Genomic DNA, 24,937 nt, shown 5'->3' with positions numbered 1-24,937 from the left:
AGTGGTTCTGCAGGTGGGGACCACAGACCACTTCTCAGTACCTATGCTTTCTGGCTGATGTTTTGGTCACTTTTGAATGTTGGTGGTGCTTTCACACTCGTGGTAATATGAGACGGACTCTACAACCCACACAAGTGGCTCAGGTAGTGCAGCTCATCCAGGATGGCACATCAATGCGAGCTGTGGCAAGAACGTTTGCTGTGTCTGTCAGCATAGTGTCCAGAGCCTGGAGGTGCTACCAGGAGACAGGCCAGTACACCAGGAGATGTGGAGGAGGCCGTAGGAGGGCAACAACCCAGCAGCAGGACCGCCACCTCCTCCTTTGTGCAAGGAGGAACAGGAGGACCACTGCCAGAGCCCTGCAAAATGACCTCCAGCAGGCCACAAATGTGCATGTGTCTGCAGAAAACGGTGAGAAACCGACTCCATGAGGATGGTATGAGGGCCTGACGTCCACTAATGGGGGTTGTGCTCACAGCCCAACACTGTGCAGGACGCTTGGCATTTGCCAGAGAACACCAGGATTGGCAAATTTGCCACTGGCGCCCTGTGCTCTTCACAGATGAAAGCAGGTTCACACTGAGCACATGTGACAGACGTGACAGAGTCTGGAGACACCATGGAGAGTGATCTGCTGCCTGCAACATCCTTCAGCATGACCAGTTTGGCAGTGGGTCAGTAATGGTGTGAGGTGGCATTTCTTTGGAGGGCCGCTTGGCCCTCCATGTGCTCGAGTTTTAAGGACATTACATCAAAATTGGATCAGCCTGTAGTGTGTTTTTCCACTTTAATTTCCGCCTAAGTACCGGCAAGAATTTAAAACTACTTTCACCCCTGAATAAAACAAAGCTGTCCCACTGAAATTTAGCAGTATCTTCACAGAGAACCCTTGACAAAGGGTTCTATTTACATTAGGAAACCAGAGTAACAGCTTTGCGACGTCAAACCAAAACTGTAGATATTCTTGTTTCACTAAGTCAGAAAGCTAGAACCAAATCCTAATCCTGGTTAGTCATTGTTTGCGTTACCAAAATAAAAAGAACACAGTACACAGATAGATGTTAGACAGTGTTTTATGAACAATTGCCATAATGCTAGACAGTGTTTTATGAACAACTGCCATAATGTTAAACAGTTTATTTCTGTTTCCCATTACTGCAGGGTCACCATCTTAGTTCCTGAGATCATCATTAAAATGGGTCTGTAAAATCTTACCTGATGAGATGCTGCTCTCTTCTGATTTTACGTATCTGAAAATTAGACGGTAACTGGCTCGTGTAAACTTCATACAAAATGTGCTATTTATGAATCTGATTAAAAGTTATCAGTAGACTGTTGTTTGAAAATGTGAATAAACAAGATATAAAAGGAAACAATCAAACATGATACCTCCTATCAGTCTGTTCTTGCTTTCTCTCTTTTCTCTTCTCAAGGACAAAGACAGCTCTTAATAAGACTCATTTAGCACAATGCAGCAGATGAAGTCACGCCAGAATGAAAAGATAATGGGATAATAGGATCACTTCGAAGTAGATAAACATGCAGTAAATATCACTGGCTGTCACTGATGCACAAGTGTCTCTGCATAGGGCATATTCAATCGGCTCATCAAAATTCCCATCACAAATGGGTTGTCCTTTGGAATTTAAACGAGGGTAAAAGATATGTGTGAGGGCTCTGAATGCTTTATTCCAGATCATAAAGCGCAATGCAGAAAATGGAATCAGTGTTTCAGATGGAAAGATCAGAGATCCATTTGCAATCCACTGAAGATTTTTATGAGACAAACCTTCTTGTATTCATTCTTCGGTTAGAATAAAACTTGTTTCCTCATGATAACCAAATTGGCTGAGGATGTAGCGATATTCCCACTTTGAGTACCCACAAATTGCCATTTCATCCCTTTTAAATTTTAATAAATTTTAAAGGGTTGGGTTTGAAAAGTGAGAAACTGTAGATTTAACAAACACAGAGGGATATATTTAATTTCTTTTAAATGTGAAAGATTATGGCTTAGAGCTAAAGAACACCCAAAATTAAAGTACTTAGAAAATTATATCATATAGTAGAACCAAAAAAAAAAGGATTTTAATGCAGAAAGGATATGTTATTGCCTGCACAATCATAGGGAATACTGTTGACTAGACAGTTGTCCAACTGGCACTTATTAACCTGCTACACAGGGGCCACAAAAGGTCATTGCTTAATTTCAAGAGTCTCAAACATAGACACAACAGAGTATACAGCTAAAGGACTGGAGGGCCAAAATACTTACTTTAATGGACAAAGTCACATGCAGAGAGCAGCTGGACAGGTTTCAATTTGATGAAGAACATTGTGCCCTTTAAGGACTGAGAAATCCTTGGTGCATAATAATATTCAGTCAGTCAGTCATTTTCTACCGCTTATTCCATAGTGGGTCGCGGGGAAGCTGGTGCCTATCTCCAGCAGTCTATGGGCGAGAGGCGGGGTACACCCTGGACAGGTCTAATAATATTCAATCCCTTTTAAAATAAATTTTTATTGTGCATGTGAAAGACTGTTTTGTTTAAATAAAGGAACAGATTAAATAGCACATCTCTGTGGATGTGTTGATCTGTGTGGCTTTAAAGCAGCGCTCTGGCAGGTGTTAATTTATGCATCTATGTTTGGAAACCGGAGCAATTATAGCAAAGTGGCCTTTTCTGCAGCTTCCCATGATGACTACTGAAATTTAGAGTAATGGCTGAACCTAAAGGAAAAACAAACAGTACTGGACCAGCTACAGCGACCCATCTCAATGAGCTTGCTCAGAAAAAACCCATGAAGCAGTCAGCTCCCATCGAGTCAATAGACTTTTAGCAACCATGGCTGCGCTTGTCAGCTGGAGCTGATTGCCTGACATATTTCCTCGGTGTCTCCTGGCTCATCTACACATGTCATTTTCCCATACGTGCCTGTTGAAACCATGCTTCTGGCTATTCAGTTAATTCCCCATACAGCAAGTCTTCTTTTTTTCTCCTTACCTGGACTGCAGCCAGTTCTGTCAGTCTGGATGTCTCCATTGCCCAGAATGCCTCTGTCTATCTACTTTTGGCCTTGGTGCAATATAATTGCTCTCTATTTCTCTCTCTCCATCTGCCTCTCCTTGTATTCAACCTTTTTCTGCTTTTTCATCCCACTTTGGTTTGCCACTTAAAATCTACTCCATCGCCCCTTTTGCCCGCTGTCTGAACGTCTGCAGCTCTCCCAGAGGTGCTGTGGCTGACCAGCCGGCAGCTCGTATCAGAATCTGTCAGACATAAGGGGGGCAAGGCTGAGGCCCGAGGCTGAGTGACTCTGTAGCAAACTACCAATGATGCATAACAAATAATTGCGTCATGGGGCAAAGGTACGTCTGTCACAAGTGACATAAAGCAGGCATTACAGCAGCTGGGACAGAAGAGGTTTCCTATACAGACCAAACTTTGCCAAATTTTGTATTCTCTCTGCGATAAGCTGGCCTGATGCAAATCAATAGAGTAATTTACACTCAAACCCATCCTAATTAACAATCTGCCGTGTGTGCACAGGGGAACTGTGGCATTTAAATAGAAGGGATGTCCAGCTGCTGCTGAGAGGAGTGGGATTTAAGAAGTTTCAGACAGCAAACCGAGAAGAGCTCTGTATTAATAATGGTTTTATGGAGCCTGCGTCATTAAAGCTAACTGTATGTGACAGAACGCTGATATTTGTATTTAAGTGAAATGTGGGTTTTCGTTGGAAGAAAAATGTAATCACTTACTCATTCATTCTATAGAAGCTTTGTCCTGTTCAGTGCTGCAGCAGAGCCCATCTCAGCAGTAAGTGGGCAAGAGGCAAGTCTGCTTCAAGGCAACAACAACACACAACCATGGACTCAATTGGACATGCAAGTCTTTGGAATTGGCAGGGGTGCCTTATCACTTACTATTATCAAAATATGTTGGTAAGTAGGTTCTAAAAACTCACAGTTTCAAAGTCCCTACACATTCCAGTCATATTCCTCTGGCTTAAAGTCCTCTCAACAAGATAACACAGAAAATGCCAGAATTTTCACTGACTAAAGTCTAAAGTAGCACACCATTGTCCCTCCCCCACCTGTTGCTCCACACTGCTGGTGAGCTTGCAGACAAAAGGTTCTTACACCTTCCCTTTGATTGCAAGAAATACACATTTGTCTGGTGGGGCAAATTTTTGGTTGCAAAAAACAGGGACAGTGATTGTGTCAAAGCTAGAGGAGGCCATACAACACGTTTTTGTTTTTTTAATGCAAATTAGCAAAAATATACATAAATGGACTCCAATCATTAGACAGTAGCAATGTATTAGTGGTACGCGTACACCACCTTGGCTGCAACACAAGGAGTTGGGTAGGTCTCATTAACCACAGTTTCAAAGATAAAATTGGGATGTCTGCTTGCAGGCTCTACCAGAACATATAGCCCAGCTAATTAACCAGGCCTATTAAGTAATCAGCCTGTTACACTTTTGTTGGTCTGTAAAGTAACAATAAATAGATACAGATAAACTTTAGATAATATATCAATAATTGTAATAATTAATATATTATTTTATATTAGCAGTAGTAGTAATTGTTGCTTTTCAGTATTAAATAAAATCATGTCTTTCTTTGACCATGCCTTCTTTGAACTCTGCGAGGTAACCTGTGTACCTGGACCAGATTTACAGGGAGAACATGCAGCCTCCTGAGAAAAAGGCTTGGCGGATATACAAACCAGCTACCTTTGTGTGGCAGAGACTTTTCTAATCACTAAGTTGGCATTTTAGGCCCAAGTCATCTATAGTTAAACAAAATTAATTAGGATTTTAACATTTTTTGTCAGAGTTTTATTTGTATGTTGAGATAAGGAGTAACCAAAACCCTCTACAACTAGGGACCTTTATTAAAGATGCTCAGGAAACAAGGTGTATCCTTAAATTTCCTCCTAATTTGTTTTGGTAGCACTTTAACATTTGGTTCTGTATAACAATTCTTATGTCTGAAATTTACCCAGAGCCCCTATAGGTGAAAAATACTGCACATTGCAACTTTGTTTTCCAGCCAGGAAACATTGTTTAGCTCTTCAGTACAACTGTGCAAGCCAACAACTAGATCACATTATATTTTTTAGTGTGTGTTAGATGTATGTGTGTGTGTGTGTGTGTGTGTGTGTGTGTGTATGTGTGTGTGTTTAGCTTTAATAATGCCTGAAAGAAAACACAGGAAAAATTGGAAGAGAAGAGATGTTTTATCAATAACAGAAACCAAGACAATGCCAGCTGAAGAACAGACTCAGCAGAAAGACATTGTAGCGGGACTTTAAATTAGGGAGAAAGATAGAGACTAACAATATATCTTTGCAGTCAGGTTATTATTAAAAATGGTTTAGCTTGTTGGTTCTCAGTTGGAGTTTGTTTGCCAAGGTGGCTAACTGACAGCTCTCAGAACAGCTCACATGAATAGCACTAATGACGTAAACATTGCGGAGCTCAGACAAAGCTACAGAAGGCTAGGATCACATTGTAAATATCATGATCATTTGTAGCAAACCCAGTATATGGTTATCTCAGTGCCTTTAGTATTGGTTTGTGCAAAATGTAACTGCACAGGCTTTTGATCTAAAAAGTCACAGTCTTTAGGTTTGTGTGTTCCTTTGTATTATTTGTGAGAAAACAATCTTTTAAATTGATTGAGCAATAATTTCGTAAAATGTTCCAGATGTTTCCAAATAAACTTCTAACATACCATATGGTGGGTCTCTTTTTGCTGTTTTGTCCAGCTTACTGTAGTATGTTATACTGTTAATCAGTACCCTTTCGGTCTTTTACAGATATGTGTACATATCTATTTTATAATGGCAGTAACTAGAAGTGGGCCATTCTGTCTGTCCGTCCATCCATCCGTCCACTACAGTCTCTTAGTTTTGCCAGTTGTAGGGAAATATTAGCCATTAACTGATAGTCAAGTTTTAAATAATACCTTAACTTTAGACATTAGAAGACTGCAAAGACAAATACAAACCAGACTTAAACTTGACACTGCCCTTGAGTCAAACATTCCTTCTCGTACTCAGATTAGTGTTTTAAAATTTTAAACAGCAGAGTTTTACCAAGTAAGGCCTAATTTTTACTTTGCCAGAGCACTATATACTGGTTATGGTTGAAACTTCACTGGCATAGAAAAAAAGCTGTTTCCTGTCAGACGATCCATATGCTCATCATCTGCGTAAAGGCATTTTATTTCTGGACTCATTTTGAGCTGCTCTATTTGCAGGGTAAAATGACTGTACAACATATAGCCTCAATGATTGGGTGCAGGAATTTGAATTAACAGAATTTTCTTTCATCCACACATTGTCAAAAAAATTATACATGCAGGATGAAATATATATATCCACATTCACTAACATTTAGCTAAATGGGTACATGATTTGGTCCCTCCTGGCATTTCTCACTGTTAGTATTTCATTATATTTGTTTAAAACAGCTTTTGGTAACAAACACACTTTCGGTAAACCTTCACGTAAATGTTTGTGTAAACCCCTAACCATATTTGTGTAAACCCCTAACCATATTTGTGTTTTTGTTTTAACTGTTTGGGAGAGAGGCCTTTTGATGATGCAACACCAGGGAAGTCTGCTTAAAGAAGGGAAACTGGCTTTGGGAAAGCTATGATAGATCTGTAATTTTAACTGACTGAAAACGTTTGAGTTTAGTTACATGTTTCAGTTCGAATATTGTTTTATAGTTACGCTTTGTTGGCTGAAGCAAGTTTCCTGGGTTTAGTCATTGCTGTTGCTGGTGTCCTTGCTGTTTAAATTAGTTGACCTAACAGCATGAACCTATCTTTTCAGCATGGCCCATATGTTTTTAAAGTTGGTCATGGGTCATTCCAGAGGTTTACTGTTAGCCTGTTTATCCATTCTAAGACTAGTTTTGTAGTGTTTGGGATTACTGTCTTGAAGATAAAAAAAGAAAACAGAACAGTTGTGTCCACCTTTCTGAGTCGTTGTTTTTCACACACACATATATATATATATATATATATATATATATATGAAAAAAAAATTTCATGACTATGACATTTATTTTCATGACTATGAATATTGTAGCTTCACACTGAAGGCATCAAAACTATGAATTAACACATGTGGAACTATAGACTGAACAAAAAAGTCTGAAACAACTAAAAATATGTCTTATATTCTAGGTTCTTCAAAGTAGCCACCTTTTGCTTTGATTACTGCTACGCACACTCTTGGCATTCTGTTGATGAGCTTCAAGAGGTAGTCACCTGAAATGGTTTTCCAACAGTCTCGAAGGAGTTCCCAGAGATGCTTAGCACTTGTTGGCCCTTTTGACTTCACTCTGCTGTCCAGCTCACCCCAAACCATCTCGATTGGGTTCAGGTCCGGTGACTGTGGAGGCTAGGTCATCTGGTGCAGCACCCCATCACTCTCCTTCTTGGTCAAATAGCCCTTACACAGCCTGGAGGTGTGTTTGGGGTCATTGTCCTGTTGAAAAATAAATGATGGTCCAACTAAATGCTAACCGGATGGAATAGCATGCCGCTGCAAGATGCTGTGGTAGCCACGCTGGTTCAGTATGCCTTCAATTTTGAATAAATTCCCAACAGTGTCACCAGCATAGCACCCCCACACCATCACGCCCCCTCCTCCATGCTCCACGGTGGGAACCAGGCATGTAGAGTCCATCCGTTCACCTCTTCTGCGCCACACAAAGACACGGTGGTTGGAACCAAAGATCTCAAACTTGGACTCATCAGACCAAAGTACAGATTTCCATGGGTCTAATGTCCATTCCTTATGTTCTTTAGCCCAAACAAGTCTCTTCTGCTTGTTGCCTGTCCTCAGCAGTGGTTTCCTAGCAGCTATTTTACCATGAAGGCCTGATTCACACAGTCTCCTCTTAACAGTTGTTCTAGAGATGTGTCTGCTGCTAGAACTCTGTGTGCTATTGACCTGTTCTCTATTCTGAGCTGCTGTTAACCTGCGATTTGTGAAGCTGGTGACTCGGATGAACTTATCGTCCGCATCAGAGGTGACTCTTGGTCTTCCTTTCCTGGGGCGGTCCTCATGTGAGCCAGTTTCTTTGTAGCGCTTGATGGTTTTTGCGACTGCACTTGGGGACACTTTCAAAGTTTTCCCAATTGTTCGGACTGACTGACCTTCATTTCTAAAAGTAATGATGGGCACTCGTTTTCTTTACTTTGCTGCTTTTTTCTTGCCATAATACAAATTCTAACAGTCTATTCAGAAGGACTATCAGCTGTGTACTGTAACCACCTCCTGCACAGCACAACTGATGGTCCCAACCCCATTTATAAGGCTTGAAATCCCACTTATTAAACCTGACAGGGCACACCTGTGAAGTGAAAACCATTTCAGGTGACTACCTCTTGAAGCTCATCAACAGAATGCCAAGAGTGTGCGTAGCAGTAATCAAAGCAAAAGGTGGCTACTTTGAAGAACCTAGAATATAAGACATATTTTCAGTTGTTTCACACTTTTTTGTTCAGTATATAATTCCACATGTGTTAATTCATAGTTTTGATGCCTTCAGTGTGAAGCTACAATATTCATAGTCATGAAAATAAAGAAAACTCTTTGAATGAGAAGGTGTGTCCAAACTTTTTGGTCTGTACTGTATATATATATATATATATATATATATATATATATATAGATATAGATATATATATATATATATATATATATATATAGATATATATATATATATATATATATAGATATAGGACTAGGGGGACATGTTTTTGAAAGTCCTCCTTTCTCATTTGTCCACCCAGTTTATGCAGTGCACCAATGCCACTGGCACTGAAAGTGGCCCACCACCGTGAATCACAGTTTAACAGTGATTTGTTTGGTTTGAAAGTCTTATCTTGCCTCCTAAAAAGGCTTTTCTGTCATTGTAACCAAATTGCTCAATCTTGTCATGTTTAACTACAACCCCAATTACAATGAAGTTGGGTTCTTGTGTAAAATGAGTTGATGTTCAACTTGGTTCTCTGCGCAGTGACAATGGCGTTCCAGCAGATTATGATAGGCTGAAGTCTTTGTGATCATTGGGTTGGAATTGAAGACCCTGATCAATGTCCTTGCTTCTAAAAGGGACAGTTTGGGTCAAATGATCAATACTTTAACACTCCTGGATATATCAACCCCACACTGATTGAAAAAACACACACACATTTTATGTGCGTTTCCATGCCTAACATCCCTAATGTCACCAACTGTAATGTAAAGTACTTTATGTAGTAGTATAAAGCACACTGATGCTGGACTCTAGAGCAGTTGAGATTCTTTAAAGTGACAAATAATGCCGCTTCAGTTAAAGTACCTTTGTCTAAGCTCTGTGTCTTGTCTTTTTTGGAGCCTCTTTTTGGACATCTTCCAAATTCTTCCAAAATATGGATTTGGTCAGCTGGTCTCTCAATGCAATTGATCAAATTTTCTCGACGAGAAGACAGGGGTCGGGAGAGCCCACTTGCCCGGATGGGACATTTTTCTCCGAATACACGATGGACTCCTGGCAGAAGTGGAGGATTGTGTGTCTGTCGATAATGTCAGTCGAGGATGTGGAAGATGTGTATATAATTGGATGTTTGATATCAGGATTTCTGCTTTTTGGAGTCAGCGGTTACCTGGCATATCAAGAAATTCAGAGAATGTCAGCAGCTGTTCTGGCCATTGTAAGGCTGCCTGGCATGTGTGATGGGATCTTCAGAGTGATCAACACTCAGACTGAAATGTTACGTGAGCTGAATCGCAGACTGGATGTGATCCTTACACAGGATCACTGGCAGGTTGCGGTTCCTGGACTCAGGGGTGAAATGGGATAAATCTTGGAGAAAGTTGTTCGCTCGGATCTGGCAGAAAGACCAGGAATTTGGCTGTTTGGATTCGCCTTTGAGAAGCACCAGCGAGACTCTCAAGGCTGACGGAAAATTAAGAGTCAGCCTAACCCAAATAATTATTGTTTTTCTGAATCTGGCTCCCCTGCACGGCCTTGATGGCTGGCTATCTTCAACTTCTCCTGGAAGTTATGTAAACATGACGCTCTGTTCCCTCTGCCCCCCTCCCTTCCCTGGGGACATCTGTGGACCTGCTCAGAACTTGGCCGGTTGATGTACATTCCAACGAACCATCAAGGACAATGGCCTCTGTGACAGTGCTTCATGGACTTACTTGCACACACTCACTTGCACACACACACATGCTCAAGATAAACATATGCACCCCTCACACCACCTTCACCGTTCCCGGCATGATGTTGTTTTGTCAACTTGTTTCTTCTTTGTGCTGAGGTTTTTTGGCAATCTCAAACTGTATCCTGCTAAGGATAAAGTGTGAAATATAATTTTTTTCCCCTCTACTTACCTAATGTGGCCTCTTTTCTCATCTAGCAAGGGCAGCGCCTGTGAGTGGGCAGCAAAGCCTCGGTGACCCGTACCCCCCTTGTCTTGTGTCATGATGTATGTTTGGATGGGTTGTACTGGAATTCTAATTTCCCCTCGGGGATCAATAAAGTACCTTTGAATTGAATTGAATTGAATTGAATTAATGCTTCAAGATACTGTGTAATTTCGGACAATTTTACACCCCTGAATTTGTGGGAACAGTCTGGACATGACTCCTTCCTGGTCTAACCAGACTGTGCACCAGTGCAAAAATCAAGAATGTTTGGAAGAACTTGACTGCCCTGCAAAGAGTCCTTACCTCAACCAGATAAAACACTGGGGATGAATTACAGCAAAGACTGCTAGCATGGCCTTCTTGTCCAACATCAGTCTGACCATATAAATGCAATTCTCAAAGATTGGTAAAAAAAAACTTTACACACTCCTAAATCTTGTGGAAAGCCATTCCAGAAGGGTTGAAGCTCTTATAGCTGCAAATGTAGACCAACATCACATAAACCTTAAATACTGTTAGGGTCAAATTTGACCAGGTTGACATTTGTCAGCAGTAGAAATACCCTTAACATCACCACTTTACCCTGAAATTCAATGACCTTTTCCTAAAGTGACCCAAAACACACAAACATGAAAATATTTAAAAATGTTATACTTTTGTACAAGTGCTACAAATTTTGGCACACAAGGGCTGTCAGGCCAAATTTGACCTGCTTCTTTGGGAATAGATTTCAGCTCTACCAGTGTGGGTTGAATCAAGAATTGAGGGTTTAGGGAATCTTGAAACTATACAGGATATGTTTGTGTGTAGTTTTTATCTGACAGTGGTGAAGTGGGTTTTAAGGGACCTGGACACTGTCATGACAATTAGCACGAGTCTGTGTTCCCACCGCATTTACTCAGATACCTGCTAGTCTTTGAGGAGCATGCGGAAATCTCGAAACAGTGAAAAGCATAACAATGATCATGCATCTTGCATAAGAGAAACAGAGGTCAGAGGGTGCCTTGACACAGAGACAAGCATCTCCACTTGAACTGTTGTCAAATTATCTACAAAGTAACAAACTTGAGAGAATTTAGAGTAAGTAGCAGAGCTATCATTTCAGGAACAGACATCAAGGCAGCAAGACTTACTGTGAAGACCACACAGCAGATCTTCCAAGATTTTGATAAGGATGGTGATTTGGGGGAGGATGTGTCAGAGTAGGAATACATCTAGGAAGAAAACTGTGATTACAGCCTGTCTCATTAAGATGTGTATGAAAGAGAAGAGAAGGAAGGAAGGCAGACATTGATATCCAAAAACAAGCTATTTCTTGGACATCACTCCATCATCAAGTGGCAGGCAGGATGGCAGCAGAAAATGTGTTTAGAATGACTCCAGGACCTATGAGGCTGGCCATTTCCCATGCCTCTCATATTTTGGCAACATTCCAGCTCTTTCTCTCCTTGGCAATTCAAAAATGTGTCATTACAATGACAAATAAGGAGGGCAGTAATCATAATGGTGAAGAATGGGAGATGATTGATACAACTGACCTCCGTGCCTACATGGGGCTTCTAATACTGGCGGGTGTTTACAAGTCCCGAGGTGAGACTGCTTCTAATCTTTGAAATGCAGAGATGGGAAGACCAATATTTCATGCCACCATGTCCCTGGATGGAAATGTTTCATTCCTAAACGTCAGTACTCATAATTGACAATTGTGAGACAAGACCCGGATGATGTGATACTGACAAACTGGCAGCAATCAGGGATGTCTGGGACAAATGGGTGGGATGGCTGCCTCTCATGTACAACCCTGGCCCTGAGGTCATAGTGGATGGGAGACTGATTCTATTCAGAGGTTAAGAATTGTGTTTTGTTGTTAGACTAATTAATATCTGATTCAGATTACATATTATTTGCTGTGATATCAAATGGTCAGGTTCAGATTTATTGGCATTTATTTCAATGCCAACAAAGGAGGAGTGGACAACCATGACAAAGTGACAGGGATATAAAACTGCAAGAGGAAAACTGCCTGCTGGCCTTTTTGACATATCCACCTATAATGCCTTTATCATATGGAGTGAACTGAGCCCTACCTGGAGAGCATCGCACATCTCTTCTGTAAGAACTGGCTCTAATATCTTCTGTCAATGCTTGCTTGTTCTAATTAAAATAAAGTCTTCAAGCCATTTCAGCTATGCCAGAAGGACTGCAGGAAGAAACTCTCCACAATCAAACATGGTCTGCAGTGAAGCATTAGACTGAATACAGGGGGGTTATTGACATGTAATCAGTGTAATTACCCCAAAGAAAGCCAAATGAGCACTAATTAAATCCAGTAACTTTTCCAAATGATCGCCTTCAGTTCCTCACCAATTTCTGCCTTCACAGACTCATATTACCAGAAAGCCTGTGCTGCATTGATGAGGAAGAAGTACTCTTCAAACACAGAGGTGATGGTATCCATGTGCCAAATGTATGCAGCACACTTAGCGAGCATTAGGCAAGCTCTTTGCCTGAAATATTCCAGTGAAAGGAATCCAGGTAAAAATCCATTATCTCTCTCGTTGATTTGCTTTATGAAATCTGTGCCAATTTGAGAAGAGGAAGAGGAGAAATGAAGAGGAGAAGAACAGAGGATTAGAAAGCTTTTAGGCAACTGTGCACGAATGGACTGTGATGCGGTGACAGTAATATGTCCTTGATTCTTTCAGCATTCAGCACAGATCCTGTGAATAACCGGATGTGTGCTCAATTGAGCGTTTTACACAAGATTTTGAGATGATGTGTGAAATGGAACTTTCTGCTGCCTCCATAAAAGTTGTGAGCCTGGATGATAAGTCATATTTTTTTTGCTGCATGAAGTGAAGTGACCACAGTAACACCTGGCACAAGAGACGTCTGAGACAACTTTGCTGTTAAAAACACAGTCTGTTTACCATTAATCAGATAGAAAAGGTTCCCATGCTGATGCATGTCAGTACATTGCCTTGCAATAGTAAACCCCTCAGAGGTTTACACATTTTGTGATAGTACTACTATAAATTTTTGTATGTTTTATAGAGATTTTATGTGATAAACCAACACTAAGCCCTTGTCCATATGTTGGATTTTTCTTCATGAATGTAATTTATATTGAACTTTATATTTATTGAATATGCATATTGACTGAAAATGATTGAAATTATTTATAGTGGAAAGAGTGCCATTTATTGAATTTGTGTGTACACTGGAATATTTTGATTTTCTATATATAATATATATATATATTGGAAAAAAGGTCTTGTTTTATTATTTAGGCCAGGTTTTGATGGCGAGCTGAAGATCCAGGCCTAGAGCCTAAGAACGATTTTGGTGCATGAAGACTTCTGATTCTCCTGCCAGGCTGGTGGAGGCTCCTTTCAGCCAGCGAACAATTTGTCCCCACTCTGATCTGACTTATGTAAGTCCATGACCTGTACGGCACCAAGCCCTCTATAATTAACTTGTGTGGGACCTCTAACCAACCCCAGCTTGGGGTGGATGAACTGAAGAGTGTGGGTCTATCAATTAAGGAACTGTGGGATTGATTGATTAATTTTGTTTTCCTTTTGCACATTTTATATGGCCATTCGGATGTTTCATTGATGTTGTAAATATGTATATAATGTTTCTCACTTTAAATACAAGGCACTTGCAACTGCAAACTTCTAGTTTGTCTGCTCCTTCATGAGTCGTATCTATCTTCTGAGAAAAACTAGCCCATTGACCTTATTGGTCACCATCCATTTACATTGATTTAAAATATAGTATACTGTTATCTTTACAGATATGCTACAAAAATGTAACATGTATTTGTATTAATCCCCAGTGAGTTAAGGTTTTGTAGAACCACCTTTCACTACACTTACAGCAGCAAGTATATTAATATATCTTTACAAACTTTGCACATGTTGAAACTGAACCTTTTGCGCATTCTTGTTTACCAAATTGCTTAACCTCAGTCAGAGTGGATGGATGAAAAGCATCTGTGAAATAAAAACAATTAGGGCAAATAGAAGGAAGCAAAATCCGCAATGGATGTGAAACATATTTTGCTGGAGCTGAAAAATCAGAACTTTTCTGTCAATTTGTGTCTCGAATCAGTTGGTGCAGTCTCTGCAAAGAAAAAAGGGAAAACAATACCTACAATCTGCCAACATCACATGTATTAAAAAGACAGAATCTTTTATGTACACATAGGAAGAAGGAAGGTTTGCTCTTCAGTTTGTGGGTGCCTTTGAAAAAGGACTGTTCAATAAGGCATGCATGAAGCTGTGAAGCACACATGTGGCCTTCACACACAACTTTCTATAAAGCTGAGATTTATTTACTCACCGAAGACAGATGGGCAGGCGTTCTGCAGCAGGCATACAGCACCTGTAGTTGGTGTCCCAGAGGCTGGTTCTGTCATGGTTTTAGGTACAAATTTGACCCACATGCAGAACACTCAGGAGAACTCACAATAATTTTTGATATTTATTTTACACAGGAAAATGGACTATGATCGGAAACCAGGAACCGCCAACTTCACAGAGAAGAGGGAGACAGGTAAGTATAGGATAATGAGGTAAATGATTATAGTTTGCTAAGATCTTTCTTACAGGGATGAGGGACGAACCCGCCAGGGGGAATGGAGATGTGGAGTCTGGGGTGTTCAGCACGGGAGTTGTCTTGCCGTGTAAAGTTTAACCAGATGGCTTGGTCATTGAGGAACGAAGAATCTTCTAAGAAGCTTGCCTGAGGGCACGTTGGAGGGTGGACAGGGTTTGCTGCTGACTTGGGCCGGTCTGTTGTCGATCCTGAAGCTGCCAGCCAGAAGGTAATCCGAGAAGGAAACTTGAAACTTGAATCTTGAAATCCAGGAGCACCAAAGATTACTTAAATCCAGAGGTCAGGAGTATGCTTAACTCAGGAATTGGAGGCTGGATCAAAACAGGTCTGGAACCTGAGGAGGAGGAGGACACGAGAAGGTAAATCAAAGACACTTAGAGAAACTTGAAACAGACTTAAATCTGGGCTAGAGATTGTTACCACTGTAGATTAACACTCAGCCGATGAAGTGCTGGAAGCTTAAATACACCCAGTCAGTAATCATGAGATGGTCAACACATGTTCACTCACTCCCATGAGCAGCAGTGCCCTTTACGGACCAAGCAGAGTTAATAGCAGGTAGAAAAAAGCACAAACAGAAAACTCCCTGACCCCAACAAATTCGTCCCCCAATGCCAGACAGCAGGTCCTCAAACTGGGTCCTGGATAGACGGAAGTACCGCTAAAAGCGACCGTCATCCAGACGCAGCTCCTGGAGTAGTTGGTGGCACTCTCCAAACTGGTTCCGTCTCTGGAGAATCTGGTGAACCCAGGGACGTTGACGTTGTTTGGCTGTCCATAAAAAAACGTCACTTGCTCCATGTTGAGTTGAAACAAATAGGGCGTTGTCACGTATTGGCCATGCGATTTGCTGGCAAAATGTCGGGTGAGTGACATGTGAATGAGATGAAAGATTTGCTAAAATTGCGGTCGGTCTGAACGCGCATTAGAGTTGTTGTCCTGCTAAAAGGTAAACATCTTGTCTCATGTCTTTTGCAGGCTTTAAAAGCAAGGCATCCCCACAGCATGATGCTGCCACCATAATGTTTCAGCATGATAATAGTGTTTATTGTGATGTCCAGTGTTAGGTTTCCATCATACCTGCCATTTTGCATATTAGTCCAAGAATTCAACTTTGTTCTCATCCGGCCAAAGCACTTTCTTCCACATGTTTGCTATGTTCCCTTATGGCCCATGACTGCAAATGTGAATTCTTAAGGCTTTCTTTCAGCAATGACTTACCAAGCTGTGTCTTGGTAGGTTTGCCATTCCTATAGTCTTTCCATTTTCAGATGATGCATTGAACAGAGCTCTGTGAGAATCCTTTTTTTTTACATTTCAGGCATACCACATAGAGCAGATGGTTGCCTAGATGTGTCAGGGCAGTTTTGTTCTACAAAAAGGATATCTCAAGACAGTATCCAAATTGCATGAGTAACAATTTATTCCAGACTCATTCCAGCATCAAAGTAGGCAGACCACATTGCTTTTACAGTAACCTGTGTTTGTATGACCTTTAACCATTAAGATGAACTGTGTATGGGTGGGTGAGCATATGTGTAGAAATAACTGTGTTTGTGTGAGTGGGTATATGTGAGTGCAAGCTTGTCACCTGGAGGTGGGCATTTATAAGTGTGACGAGAAAGGTAGAAGGCCTGCAATCCACTGTACCTAAGAGCAGCAAAGGACAGGTAGATCTGGCCCCAGAACGCTGCAGCAGTCACAGGCAGCCAGACATAAGGCATCACCCCATGGCAGCCATACGCCCAGCACAAAGGTAGGTCACCAGCAAAGCACAGGAGTAGCAGCCTCCAGTCCAAAGAGGTACAGAGCAAGACATGGGCCACTAGGCCCCTCCGACTGAGCCACACTGCCACCCCCAGCCACACAGGCCCTGCACCAACTCCTGGCAGCAAGATCACCCAGCACCAAGCGATGGAGACCCCCCCAGAGTCCCCACAACGTCGGGCAGACTGCAGTTGGAACCCGGGTGGACCAAGGTGGGAGGCGCTCAATGTATTTCACCCTGGGGGGCCAGTCCCTGAGAAGTCTAAAGGGAGGAATACTTTTTATTTTGGTCTCCACAATGCTGATTGTTCACTAATGTTCTCTATAGGACATTTTCACACCTATAGTATGTTGACATTGATCTGTATCAGTTGATGAGTTTATTAACGTTTCCCATTGGTTGAGTTTCTTTTTACACAGAGAAAACTCCAAGCGAACCAAAATTGGTTACGACAAATCACCAGAGAACATTCAGTCTGTTTACTATTCGGATGGGTCTGGGGCTGGATTACTAAATGTTCCAAACTAGTTTAAAGCACAGGTAATCATATCTCTGGGCACTGTCCATCCATCCATTTTCTATACCCGTTTGTTCTTGTAAAGTTGTGGGGGGTGGGCTTGGTGTCATTTGCCGAGAGGTGGGACACACCCTGGGTAGTTCGTCAGTCCATCACAGAGACACACAGGACAAACAACCATGCATACACACTCATGCTTAATGACAATTTAGTGAAACCAAATAAACATGACCAATTAACAGTTAGACAGTGGAAGGAAGCCGGAGTACCTAGAGAGAACCCACTCATGCACAAGGAGATCTCTGGGAACTATTTCATGCAAAATTATCTTAAAAGTACATACAATTATTTTAAGAGGGTGTCTTGAAAGTTGCATGGGGCATTATGCTTCCAGAAAAAGATGTGCAGCCTTTACTCTACCCCATCCCACAATGCAATGCAAACTTGCTATGGGAACACGTTTGACGTAAGCTTGCAGCAAACAACTGGTAGCTGTGTCTTTTTGAGGTAGGACCACATGTACACGATACACGTGTATATATGAGGGAAATTTACTGCCAAAAATCAAGAGCACATATTTTCAATGTGAGAGCAGGATTTTATTCTGCCTGTAATCAAACTTAGTAATGCTTGTACTCAAAATTTCAGCTTTCTTTCGAATATACTCTGTTTCTCTCTCAAATCTTTGTTTCTGTGCTCTGATCTAATGCTTCTTGCGTAGATAATTTCTCCTCCTGCTTGCTTCGTTCTCCACGCGCGCAAACTTGCTCTCTGCTCGGATCAAAACCGTGCTCTCAAGTTTCTCTCCTGCTCACAAATTCTTTTTTTTTTTGCTTGCTAGCAAATTATTTTTGCTCTCTCTCAGATTAAAGTCGTATCATATCCTAGCAACCATATCAGCCAATAGAATGACAGTGCGCAAATGCTTAGGTCACAGGCTTAGTTGGGGTGCGCTTGTTTCCTTCTACTGACTGTGCCTGTGTTGCTACAATTGATGACTGAGACGTATTGCATTTGGCTCAGCAATTGCTCCATAGTTTGATGCCTCAGCAGAGTCTGTAACAATAGCAGAAAGTATAACATTATACTTATTTAATTGTGAAGCATTAAAATTAAGAATAAGCATTTATTTATAGAATGTATGATTCAGATATAAATTGCTATCCCAATAAGTAAAAATAAAGTGTTTAATTTAATCAGACAAGGACCAAAGCCCGAAAATGTAAGGTTAGCTTTGTTACCATTTTACTGAAAATATTGTTATAACAGTGATATTGCAAATCATTAACTTTAACTTTGATATACTAGATGAATTAGCAAATTTACAATGCATTCTTAAATATGTCTTCCACTGAAAAGATGTGCTTGATTGTCATATTTTATTTATTGTTGTTTGTTGATAGAAGCAGACTTACATATTAAACTACTGAATGTTTAAAATCACTTAATTCAGGATAGTTTGAATTATCCATTGGCATTGTACTTTGCTGAGTTGAGCTATCCATTGAAGTAGATTGACCTATTTCACGAAATTGCGACACGCACCGGATGCATAGAAACAGTTACTTCCAGATTTGTGTGCATTACTAATTTTGAGTACAAGCAGAATGAAATCCTGCTCTCAAATTGAAAATATGTGCTCTTGATTTTTGGCAGTAAATGTCCCCCATAGACCGCCGTATAGTCTGCTTAGAACTGTACTGATACTACCTCCTGCAAACGGTCTTGGTACGGCTGTTTTAGTCCGCATCTGATTGCTCTGTTTAAACGAGGGAAACAAACCAGAGTCAATTTCTCCGAGGCCTTCACAGAACAGCTGGATTTAAATTGAGATTAAATTACACACAGGTGGACTGTATTTGCTAATCCCTAAAGGGAATTACTAGGACTACATTTCCATCAGAATTATAAATTACCATTTGAAAAACAAAATTCTTGAAAAACAAGCCTTTTCCGTCCACTTCACAATTCTGCAATATTTTGTGTTGGTCTAATATATAAAGTCTGTGGTTTTAACGTAACAAAATCTGAAAAATTCCAAAGGGGTATGCAAGACTGTGTGGTAAGGTGCAAAATTATCAGTGGGCAAATAGATTTGGTTTGGCTAGGTCACATTTAGAGCGACATGACTGTAAAAACTGAACTTTTGATTTCCACACACACTGATGGAGTACTGACTTTGTCCCAGAAGGTTTACTTTTTTCTGTTGACATTTAGAACGATGGGATGTTCAGGGAATCAAATTGTTCAACCAGCCAGCAGAAGAAAGAAAAAAGCATTTTAGCTTCGGACTTAATCCAACTTTTCTGTATGTTACCTTCATACACTCATTTGTTCTTACTGTGTGTATGTGTTTTTTGGATTTTAGAAGTGTCAGGTCAAAGGGTTGATTGGCAGTGAAATACAACAAGCATGGAAAGAGATTCGATTTGGCTTTTCCCCCATTCAGTGCTTCCCTGTATGAGATTTTGTTTTCTTTTGCCAGAGGAAACAACCAAGAACAAACAGACTCACAAAGCTCAGGCACCCAGGCCAGCAGATAAACAAGATAAACAACCTCTCCGGGGGATGAGTGAGAAGAGCAAAGAAGGCAGGAAGGCAGGGAAGTGCCGTGTTTGTTTTCTCATCGATGCCATACATAGTGCTTGAGTTCTCTAGGAACTGGGGATAGAAGTTGTTCACTTTTCTGCACACAGTTTGGACAAAGACAGTGATACATTTGGCTCTAAAAGTTTTCAAAATTGCAAATTAGGTTTATTTGCAAAATGCAGAAACTAGCAGCTGTTTACAATAACTAAATCAAAGAAGAACAATTTCAGTTACCCGACACAACTAATATTACAATTGGTCTCTAAATCCCACACAAAAGATAACTTTTAAGGACTTCTGTCATCTCAAAATTATTCATTGTCTTCACGACAAGCATCTTTAGTCCTTAGAAGAACAGCCTTGTACTAATATGACCTGGTTCAAACACGAGACCCTCTTACGGCAGCATTCCTGTGGAATCTTTGCCCAGTCCACGTAGACAAAACCAACGGTTCTGTTGTCTGGCCCAGGATGTGTCCGGCTCTGGTAAACCTGTCAGCTCCATCATCTTCTAGAACTTCTGAAAGTAACCTATTGTGGATTTAATATCTGCTTGGCAATATTCACTTATTTGAAGGTCCAATGGCATCCAATCTTGAGCGTTCTGACAGACAGCATGACATTTTGTTTTAGGGTTTGCTGATTCTTTACTAAATGCATCTTGCTCTCCACACACTGCAAGGTTCCAGTCCCAGAGCATTACTAAGCCACCACTATACTTCACTGACAGGGTGATCTTTACAGCATATGTTACATTCTTCATCAGACACACCGATTATCCATTACTACCAGTTTTAATTCATTGAATAGAATCCCAAAACCTCTTTGGCTTATTAACAAGGTCGGAGTAAATTTGAGCTGATTTTCTAGTGTTTTCGGCTCAGTTTTGGTGTATGTCTTGAAATTAAGTTATAGAACTCCTCAGTGTTTACTTTCTGCCAAGTCTTAGTGCAGGGCTTTTGCAGTAAGTCCAGGGTTTTTCACCATCTGCCTCCTCAGACCTGGTGGAAGCCTTTGATGGCTTACTGTCACTGGGTGGCATAGCTGCTGTTTCTTTTCTTTTATAGTCACTAACTATGCTTTCAGCTGTATTTCTTGGAACATTTGGGAACTTTTTTTGCTATCTTTTAGTAGCCCTTTCCCTGTTTTGCAAGGGAATTATCTCTTCTGTGAACCTTTTGGACACTTTTCTGACTTATATTTTAACAGGCAATAAAATGTCACCATCAACAGTCCAGGTATTCTAGGTGTTGTGTCTGAATTACTGCAGATTTAAAAAAATGTGTGCTCTTGTATTCAGGGATTTGAACAGTGTGGGCACTGCAGCAGTCATTAAAAATAGAATTTAGTCTTGAATTTGGATATAATTCTTGTAATATTAGCTGTATTTAACTATTTAAATAGTTTTTGTGTCATTTGTTTATTGGAACCACCGGAAACATACATTTTGCCAGTAGACTTAATTTGTAGTGAAGGTTGGGTGCAAATCAAGAACTAAGGACTTGGAGAAAGTTTCAGATTTCAGAGAACCAAAATCTGATGCCAGCTCACATCAATCTACAGATGAGGCTAAGAAAGACCCTGCGACTTCATTTAATGAGAAATAAACCCAACACATTTATATTATATAGCTGCATCACTCCTTGGCGGCTCGTTCTCTCTGATAAACACCCATAAACCCTGGCTACTGCCGAGCTCTCAGAGAAAATTAAAAAAGCATAATTGCCTTCATAAATATTAATCTGTGGGAGGCAGAGGTTGTGCCCTTCACAATGATTCAGGCTCTCAGGAGCACATTTGTCAAGAGTAAACAGTATCCTCCTGTTTACCTAATGCTCAACATTTGCTAGGTGAGTGGATATAATTGATGCCCTCATATTCCATTCTCCAGGATGTAATTAAACACGGTCTGCTATAGAAAACATTCATCTCTCCCCTGTCTACTTCTACTACACACACGCAACTTGAATTTAGTGCAGTGTACGCCTCTGCTTGATTGCCCTCTCATCCATTTCTGGATTTCACTTGGAGTTAAAGGTGGAGAGCAAGAAAATTTCACAGCGTTTTGGCATGTTATCAACAATCCTTTACCTGTGAGCACATGGAAGATGACCTCTGCCTTCGGGGTTTTGTTTCTTTGTGCCCTTTATTGTTCATGTTATTATCTATGAACTGTAGATGACAATTCTCTGAACAACCATCTGTTATATATACTCATCAAAATACTCATGGTTCTTTTTAACTGTGGTACAAGTACCATTAATGCTTCTCAAAGAGCAGTTTTCAAATGATAACTTAATTTAGCAAGGGAGAGAATTTTGGAAGTGAAGGGATTTTGCTTGATTCTGCAGGATTGTTTTAATTTAGTTGCAGTTGGAGGGTTTTTGAGTATGAACAGTCTGTTTAAGGTCATGGCACAACATTTTAGTTTGACACATGGATAATAAGGATATCAAACAACACTTAGGAGAGGATATGACAGCAGCAGGATGTAGGTTCAGTGCTGAAGGATGTTAAGTGTATGTCTGGATTCAGTGATGAGACTATGAAGGTGGTCAAAAGATAGTCTTTGTAAAGACAAATTTCTTGATTTCTGCATTTCACTTCCTTTTTACTTATTCTTTTGAACAGAAGAGTTTATATATATATATATATATATATATATATATATATATATATATATATATATATAAATCATCTCTCTCTCCAAGTGCCAACACATACAAAGCTTTAAAAAACAGATTAATTGTTCTTCTTTGGAGTCTAGTTGCAGAACTCTAAACTAGCTGCAGACATGACATCACTGGCTGATACCATAATACGTACCTACAGAAATCCAACCTTGGTCATGTCATTTTTAAAAATACCATTTTCAGGCTAGAAAACAACTCTACCACAGAGCTGATCTGTTTATCCAATGTCAAGTTACCAAGAACTACTAGTGTTCTATAATGAGTCTGGAGATAAAACGATCAAGACCACAAGTGGCTTGCAAGGTTTACAGATCTCTTGGAGAATGAAAAAAAGAACTTTGTTTTGCATATATGAATTTAAAATTAAATAACATGGCTGTCTAAAGTGTACACACCCCTGGTGAAACTCCAGGTTTTTCAGACTTACAAAATTGAGAAAACAATAAATCATTAATAAACATTTTCCATCTTTAATGTGACACTTATGAACAATTCAACTAAAATGTAATGAATAACACTTGATGACCCAGACATTTAGCCACAACACTGGAGTTTACAGTCTTGATGATTAACTGAACTGAAGTCAGGGTTGGTCACAGATCAACACACGTAGTGCTGCAAAGACAAAAAGCAGGTTGGTGACTTGAATTCTTCAGGAAAAGTGTGGGCAAAAAATAAATCAGCTCCACTAACCTGCGATGCAGAGAAGCAGAAATTACAGTGACGTCAAACCAAGTTTTATGCTGGAAGCCGAGGGAAAACGGCTGGTCTTCTGGAGAGGGAGAGTCCAGGCAGAGAATCCCTTCTGCGTTCCTCTTCAGTCTGTGCGACACAAAAGGTCTCTCCAACAAAATCCTAGATCCAGAAGCGTGATCAATAAATAGGCAATGGTCATTCACAAATAGGCAGATGTGGGTGTACTTAGTCGTGGGTTTAGCCAAGGAATGGATGTCAGAAGTTGTTGCTACAGTTGATGTCCAGATATCAGGAAGGCAGTATAAATCCGTTATGGGAAAGGAAAAAAGGAAATAAAACGTGGGCATGAACTAGGTCACTGATGCCAAGGCCAATTAGAGCAAGTAAAGGATGCTGGGGCACGGCGCTGGTGGTGTAGGGACTGAGCCCACAACCATGTGCAGAGGCTATAGTCCTTGATGCGGCTGTCCCGGGTTTGAGTCCTGGACCCGGCGACCTTTGTCAAATGTCTACCACTCTCTTTCCTGTCAACCTACTGTCAGAAAAAAAAAAAAAAAAGCCTCTAGTGGCGCAGTAAAGGACCCTGGACTTCTACTGGCACAAGGCAGTCAATTATCTGGCAGAGGAACAGAGACTGTAAAATGCTTAAGTAGTGTAGTGCACAAGTGAAGCAGGGAGACAATCACACAAAGGTAAAAATATAAAAAACAGAAAGTTAGAATAAGAGACTAACCCTAACCCCAGCTGCGGAGGAAGAGTTTGTGCACCTAGGAAACAGCAGTCTTTCACTGAAGGACCTCTCCAGTTCTGCAACAGCTTCATGCATGGGTGGGAAACATTGCTGTTGCAAGAGTCCTTCTGTCTCCAACCACCTGCACTGGGCTGAGGGTGCGTCATAAGAGAAAGCTGGCCTTGCTGATGAGCTAATCTAACCACTTCCTCTCAGCTGTAGATAAACTGCTGCTGCAACATACTACACCAGATGATTGCGATGACACCACAGAGTCAAAAAGGGTCTTCAGGAGTGCCCCCTTCACTCCAAAAAAAAAACAAAAAAACAGAACTATGCATAGAAGTAGACCAAGATACATTTACTGCATGTCTTTTCCTCATTTTCTCTTTGTACATTTCTTGTCTAAATACTGTAAATAAAGGCTACTAATCTAACAAAAAGAAAAGATAACATAGTGATAACATGGTTAGGTAAGTTTGCACACTGTTAAACTAATACTGTGGTTGTTTAAAGGGGCTTTAACTCCCATTAGACATGTTGCACAGAAATATGCTAAGCCAGGACAGCCAGGATGACAGGTAAGCGCTGAGAATATACCATCATATCAACTCTCCCAGAATAGGAATCAAGCCCAATTGAGAAGCCCAGATGTGCTGAATATAAGGGAAGCTGACCTGAGATAAGATCATTAAGTTGGTCATAGGTGCACTTGGGGCTGTGACCCTAAAACTGAAGGAGTCGCTGCAGCAGATTCCGGAAACAACCTCTGAGACCTCTGTTCAAAGGAACACAGTCCTAGCAACAGCTAAGGCACAAGACCATAAGACTCCCAAGCCTCTGGTAGAGGACTTGAGGTTGAGTGGA

The sequence above is a fragment of the Girardinichthys multiradiatus genome, chromosome 15, assembly GCF_021462225.1.
Source record: "Girardinichthys multiradiatus isolate DD_20200921_A chromosome 15, DD_fGirMul_XY1, whole genome shotgun sequence".
Taxonomy (NCBI): Eukaryota; Metazoa; Chordata; class Actinopteri; order Cyprinodontiformes; family Goodeidae; genus Girardinichthys; species Girardinichthys multiradiatus.
The sequence above is the reverse complement of the archived record's forward strand: the minus strand, read 5'-3'. Positions refer to the sequence as shown.